Below are 6213 nucleotides of genomic sequence, written 5' to 3'. Positions count from 1 at the left end.
TATATATATATATATATATATATATAAAGGTGACAACCAACAGTATGATTGGGTGGTAATATATATTAAAACAAATTTATCACCTAATTATAGCTAATAATCTATGTATACCTAGTAATAAGGTTACTGCAAAAGGAAATAAAAGAAAATAAGATAAGGTTACAAAAGAGATAGGATAAAAATAGTGTTAGGTAGAAGTAAAACACAGAATCAAAAGGTGGCAGTCGTGTCAGTCTAGTAAAATCTTGGACGACCATATATAAACTATAGGTTGTTGTTGTGTTAATTTGTCTATCGGTACTCAATACTTAAAAGTGTTTTCATTTCATTGTTTTTTCATCCAATGTCCGCCAAGAGAAAACGAAAGGAGCACATCTCCAAAGATGAGGCTCACCTAACCAAATCTTCATCGGACGGGTTAGGAGAAAACTCTGGGAAGCTGCCAACTGATGTCCTGGTCGAAATACTCTCCAGACTGCCAGCTGCCAAATCCGTCGCAAGGTCTCGTTGCGTGTCAAAGAACTGGAATTCTCTTCTCCTATTGGGCTAAGTGTTGGGCCTCGGTAGTATATAGAATAACCGACTTTGTATAGTAGCTTGGTTAGCACGTCTAGGGTTCATCAAGTTGTCGAGTCTTGTATATAAAGGCTGCAAAGCACTCGTGAATAACAGACACAAAAACATTCATTCAATCTTTACATGGTATCAGAGCATAGATCCTTCTAATTGATCTAAGCTTCTAAAATTCTTTGAGTTTTTTGTTTCTTTGAGTTCTCTCTTTGTTTCGTTTCGTGTTGGGAAGTTTCTTGTTCGTACGATGGGGGATGACACTAAGAAGATTGTCGAAACCGGCGTGACCGGTGATAAAGGTGTTGTTGTGTCACCTTACTCTGTGTTTGCTTCTGATAATCCAGGGGCGATGATCACCTCGGTGCAACTGAAGGGTGATAATTATAATGAGTGGGCTACGGAGATGTTGAATGCTTTGCAAACGAAGAGAAAAATGGGTTTCATTGACGGGACTCTGAAAAAGCCGTGTGAGGGACATGCGGATCTCGAGTCGTGGTTGAGTGTGAACTCAATGATAGTCGGATGGTTGAGGACATCTATTGAGCCTCGTGTAAGATCGACGGTGACGTTTATCAATGATGCTCACAAGTTGTGGGAAAATTTGAGGGAACGGTTCTCAGTTGGGAACAAGGTGTGCGTTCATCAGTTGATAGCTAAACTGGCGGCGTGTAAACAAGATGGGCAAGCGGTGATTGACTATTATGGAAGACTTGCTAAGATGTGGGAAGAACTCCAAACCTATCGACCTCTACCGGCGTGTACATGTGGAGCAGCGGCTGCTTATGAAAAGGAGAGAGACGAAGAACGAGTTCATCAGTTCGTGATGGGGCTGGATGAGTCAAGGTTTGGGCATGTCGTGACTGCCATCATTGAAGCGGACGTGTTACCAGATCTTGGAAAGGCGTATAGCAAAGTTATTCGAGAAGAAGATAGACTAAACTCCGCTAAAGCACGTGAACAACAACATGAAGCTGTTGGGTTTGTGACTCGCCTAGAGCAAGGAAACGGTGAATCAAGTGGAACTCGTCGTGAGTCTCGTGATGGAGGTAATTTTGGAGACCAAGGCTCTAGTGGAAACAGAGGGCGTGATAGACTCTGTTCTAACTGTGGTAGAGCTGGGCATGAAAAGAACTCTTGTTGGCAGATTGTGGGTTATCCTGAATGGTTTTCAGAGAGAGGCGGTAGAGGTGGACGTGGTCAATCACGAGGAGGTGGTCGCAGTGGTTATTTTGGTGGTCGAGGAAGAGGTCAAGTGAATGTTGCGTACGCAACAAGCCCAAATCCTAACGCAGTCTCCGCGGACCTAACTCCAGAACAAATGTTACATGCACTCTCGCAGCTCCTTAAAGACAAATCAAATGGTGGGAGTGACAAACTAATCGGTAAGAAATACGGTGATGTGATCCTTGATACAGGAGCTTCACACCACATGACGGGAGATTTTTCGGTGCTTTCAAATCTCAAAAACACTTCTCCATATACCATTGGTTTTGCAGATGGAAGTGTGACATTGTCAAAACAAACAGGCGTGTTTCGTTTGTTAGATCGTATTAGCTTATACAATGTGTTATATGTACCTGACTTGAATTGCACGTTAGTATCGGTTTCAAAACTTTTGAAGCATTCTAACTGTTTTGCCTTTTTCACCGATGCGGTGTGTGTTTTACAGAACCGGTTTTCGAGGACGCTGATTGGAGCCGGGAAAGAACGTGATGGAGTTTATGATTTTACGGATGTGCAAGCTGCTCGAGTAAACAAGACAGTTCGGAAAGTTGATGGAGCTTTGTGGCATCAGCGGTTAGGACATCCTTCGTTTTCAGTTTTATCTACTATGCCTTTGTTTTCCGGTGTTTCTGTTTCTGCTAGTCCAAGTCCATGTGAGACATGTTTTCGGGCTAAGCAAACTAGAGAGATGTTTTCTGCTAGTATTAATAAAACAAGCGAGTGTTTTTCTTTAATTCATGTTGATGTTTGGGGTCCGTATCATATTAAAGCCTCCAATGGCGCAGCTTATTTTTTGACAATCTTGGATGATTTTTCCCGAAGTGTGTGGACATTTTTGTTGTTAGAAAAATCAGAGGTTAAGAGTGTTCTTCAAAACTTTTGTGCCTATTCGGAAAAACAATTTGGGAAGGCAGTTAAAATGGTTAGGAGTGATAATGGAACGGAGTTTCTTTGTTTGTCATCTTTCTTTAGGGAAAAAGGTATAGTGCATCAAACGACTTGTGTGGGAACACCGCAACAGAATGGTAGAGTGGAAAGAAAGCATCGTCATCTCCTCAATGTCGCAAGATCCTTATTATTTCAAGCTCACTTGCCTACAAAATTTTGGGGAGAAGCAGTCTTAACTGCAGCACATGTTATCAATTTGACGCCAACAAAACTGCTTCATAATAAATGTCCGCATGAGGTGTTATTTGGACAACAACCGGTGTATGATGATCTGCGGGTGTTCGGTTCATTGTGTTATGCACATAAGCAGATTAGGGACAAAGACAAGTTTGTTCCTCGTAGTAGAAAGTGTGTGTTTGTGGGGTATCCGTACGGTAAGAAAGGTTGGAAATTATATGATTTGGAAACCAATGAATTTTTTGTCTCTCGTGACGTGATATTTAAGGAGGATGAATTTCCTTTCTCTGCTCGGCCAGAACTAGAGTTGCCTCGTGATGTTATATTTGAAACATGTGATACTGATTGGTTAGTCGATGAGTCAGCAACTATTGGAATCAGGGGGAGTGTTAGTAACTCCGAAAACAGGGGGAGTACCCATGATAGTGGTTTGGTTAGTAATGTTGTTGAACCAGAAGTAGAAGAAGTTAGTCCAGCCGAGCTTGATGGTGCCATTCTCGAAGTTGGAACTATTTTACCGTCTAGTTCCTTGACGGTTGTTGACGGTTCTACTGACTGGAACTCTGTTGTCTTGCAGCCCGAATCTGACATGGGACAGGGCAAACGTACAAAGATACCGTCTGTTTGGTTGAAAGATTATGTGTTATACAACGCAGTGGCAAGTAACTCCGCTAATCACGTTCTTCCCGATCTCTCCACCAGCGATTCTCATGACACGGTCCAAGGTACATCTCTTTATCCCCTCACTGATTTTATCACTGACGCCCGGTTTTCACCTCGGCATCAGGCGTTTCTTGCAGCGGTTAGTGCATCGGTTGAGCCTCGTAGTTTTAAAGAGGCTATCAAAGACAAGCGTTGGACGAACGCTATGGGTAAAGAGGTTGGAGCTCTTGAAGAAACAAAAACATTTAGTTTCGCAGATTTGCCTCCCGGGAAGATTGCCCTTGATACAATGTGGGTTTATAAAATCAAGTATCACTCCAACGGGAGTATTGAACGTTATAAGGCAAGACTTGTGGTGTTGGGAAATCAACAAGTTGCTGGTAAAGATTTTGCTGAAACTTTTGCACCGGTTGTCAAAATGACAATGGTGAGAGCCTTGTTACGTCTTGTGGCTGCAAATAATTGGGAAGTGCATCAAATGGATGTGCACAACGCTTTTCTTCATGGTGATCTTCGCGAAGAGGTGTATATCAAGCTTCCGCAAGGTTTTACATCTTCATCTCCAAATAAAGTACTTCGCTTACACAAATCTCTTTACGGATTACGATAAGCTCCGAGATGTTGGTATGAGAAGCTATCTACAGCTCTCGCAAAGGCTGGTTTTGTCCAGTCTTATTCTGACTACTCTTTGTTTTCCTACACACGTGGGAGTGTAGAGATTCGGGTCTTAGTTTATGTTAATGATCTTGTTGTTTGTGGTAATGATAGTGAGGCCATTCGCAAATTTAAGACATATCTTGGGGATTGTTTTCGTATGAAAGATTTGGGAAAACTTAAATATTTTCTCGGCATTGGGATTGCCCGAAATGAAGAAGGTTTTATGTTGACACAAAGGAAATATGCGTTGGATATTGTAAGTGAAACAAGGTTGTTGGGTTCATGGCCTGCTGTTACACCAATGGAACAAAACCATCACTTAGCTTCGGATACTAGTCCTCTCATTCCGGAGCCAGCATCGTATCGAAGACTAGTTGGTCGTCTTATTTATCTTTCCAACACTCGACCTGATCTTTCAAATTCTGTTCACATCTTGTCACAATTTATGCAAAAGCCGCGGGAAAGGCATATGGATGCTGCATTACGTGTAGTCTCGTATCTTAAAGGAACAGCAGGGCAAGGTATTTTACTTAGTTCTCGTTCAGACTTGCAACTCTCTGTTTATTGTGATGCCAATTGGGGTACATGTCCGCTATCTCGTTGTTCTTTAACCGCCTATGTTGCGTTGCTTGGTGGTTCTCCTATCTCTTGGAAGACTAAGAAACAAAAAGTGGTGTCACAATCGTCTTGTGAAGCTGAGTATCATGCAATGTCCATTGCCACACGTGAGATAATGTGGTTACGACAACTTCTTAAAGATTTGGGTTTTCCACCAAACGGACCTTCTCGTCTCTTTTGTGACAGTAAGTCTGCTCTTTATATTGCTGCTAATCCCGTTTTTCATGAAAAAACAAAGCATATCGAGATCGATTGTCATCGGGTACGTGATGCCATCAAGAGTGGAGTTCTTACAACTGCACACATCGGTACTAAGGAGCAATTGGCAGATCTTTTGACTAAAGCATTGGGGAAAGTTCAGTTTAGTAATCTAATGTCCAAGTTGGGCGTTTGTAATTTTCACGCTCCACCTTGAGGGGGAGTATTGGGCTAAGTGTTGGGCCTCGGTAGTATATAGAATAACCGACTTTGTATAGTAGCTTGGTCAGCACGTCTAGGGTTCATCAAGTTGTCGAGTCTTGTATATAAAGGCCGCAAGGCACTCGTGAATAACAGACACAAAAACATTCATTCAATCTTTACATCTCCGCACCCCATATGTCACCAACAAGTTCCTGACGAGGTCTTCTGCTCGGCCACGTCTCCTTCACTTTTCAAGCTGAGGGTAAGTGGTCTTTCTTCTCTTCACCTGAGTACGTGATTTCAGACAACAATTCAAATCTTGTAGTTGTCGAGAGTCATATGGGTGTCCTTAAAGATTACACCTTTCGAGTTTGTGTCCCTGTTTGTGGATTGCTGTGTACAAAAGATGAATGGGTTGTAAGTGGTAGGAGGGATGCAAGGATGATGATATGTGTAACGCCCGCGTCCCGCGATCCTAAAGAGGGGCAATTTGTTTTAAGGAAATCAATAGGNTCGACAATTGGGTCGAGCCGATCAAAGGATTAGCGGCAGTTCGGACATGGAGTCGGACTGATCGCAGGACGATCGACGGTTCGATCGTAGCATCGGACCGATCGAAAGGGGCATCGACGATCCGTGTCCANCTACTAGCTCAACCAGCTGGAATATGAGCTTAACGAGCTCCGCGAGCTCAATGAACAAGTTAAGTCAGCTGCGGCCAGCTGCGGACGGCTCTCGGACAGCTCGACCAGCTGCCAGGAAGCTCGACCGAGCTCGACCAGCTGGACAGTAGTGGACAGTGAACGAGTCAGCTGGGTGCTGGGAGCTCGGTCATGGGACGCGGTGACGAACGGGTATGGGCGAACAGTCGTGACCAAACAGGCACGACCGGACAGGCGTGACCGAACAGGCGTCATGACCGAACAGGCATGACCGAAGAGGCATGACCGAACC

The 6213-nt window shown here is 43.5% G+C and overlaps 1 pseudogene; it reads left to right on the top strand.

Moving 5' to 3' along the window:
• The window catches only part of LOC109126450, an 8242-nt pseudogene continuing 2353 nt past the window's right edge, over positions 325 to 6213 (top strand).

The sequence above is a fragment of the Camelina sativa genome, chromosome 9 (assembly GCF_000633955.1).
Source record: "Camelina sativa cultivar DH55 chromosome 9, Cs, whole genome shotgun sequence".
Lineage (NCBI taxonomy): Eukaryota > Viridiplantae > Streptophyta > Magnoliopsida > Brassicales > Brassicaceae > Camelina > Camelina sativa.
This window is presented reverse-complemented; position numbering and strand designations above follow the sequence as displayed.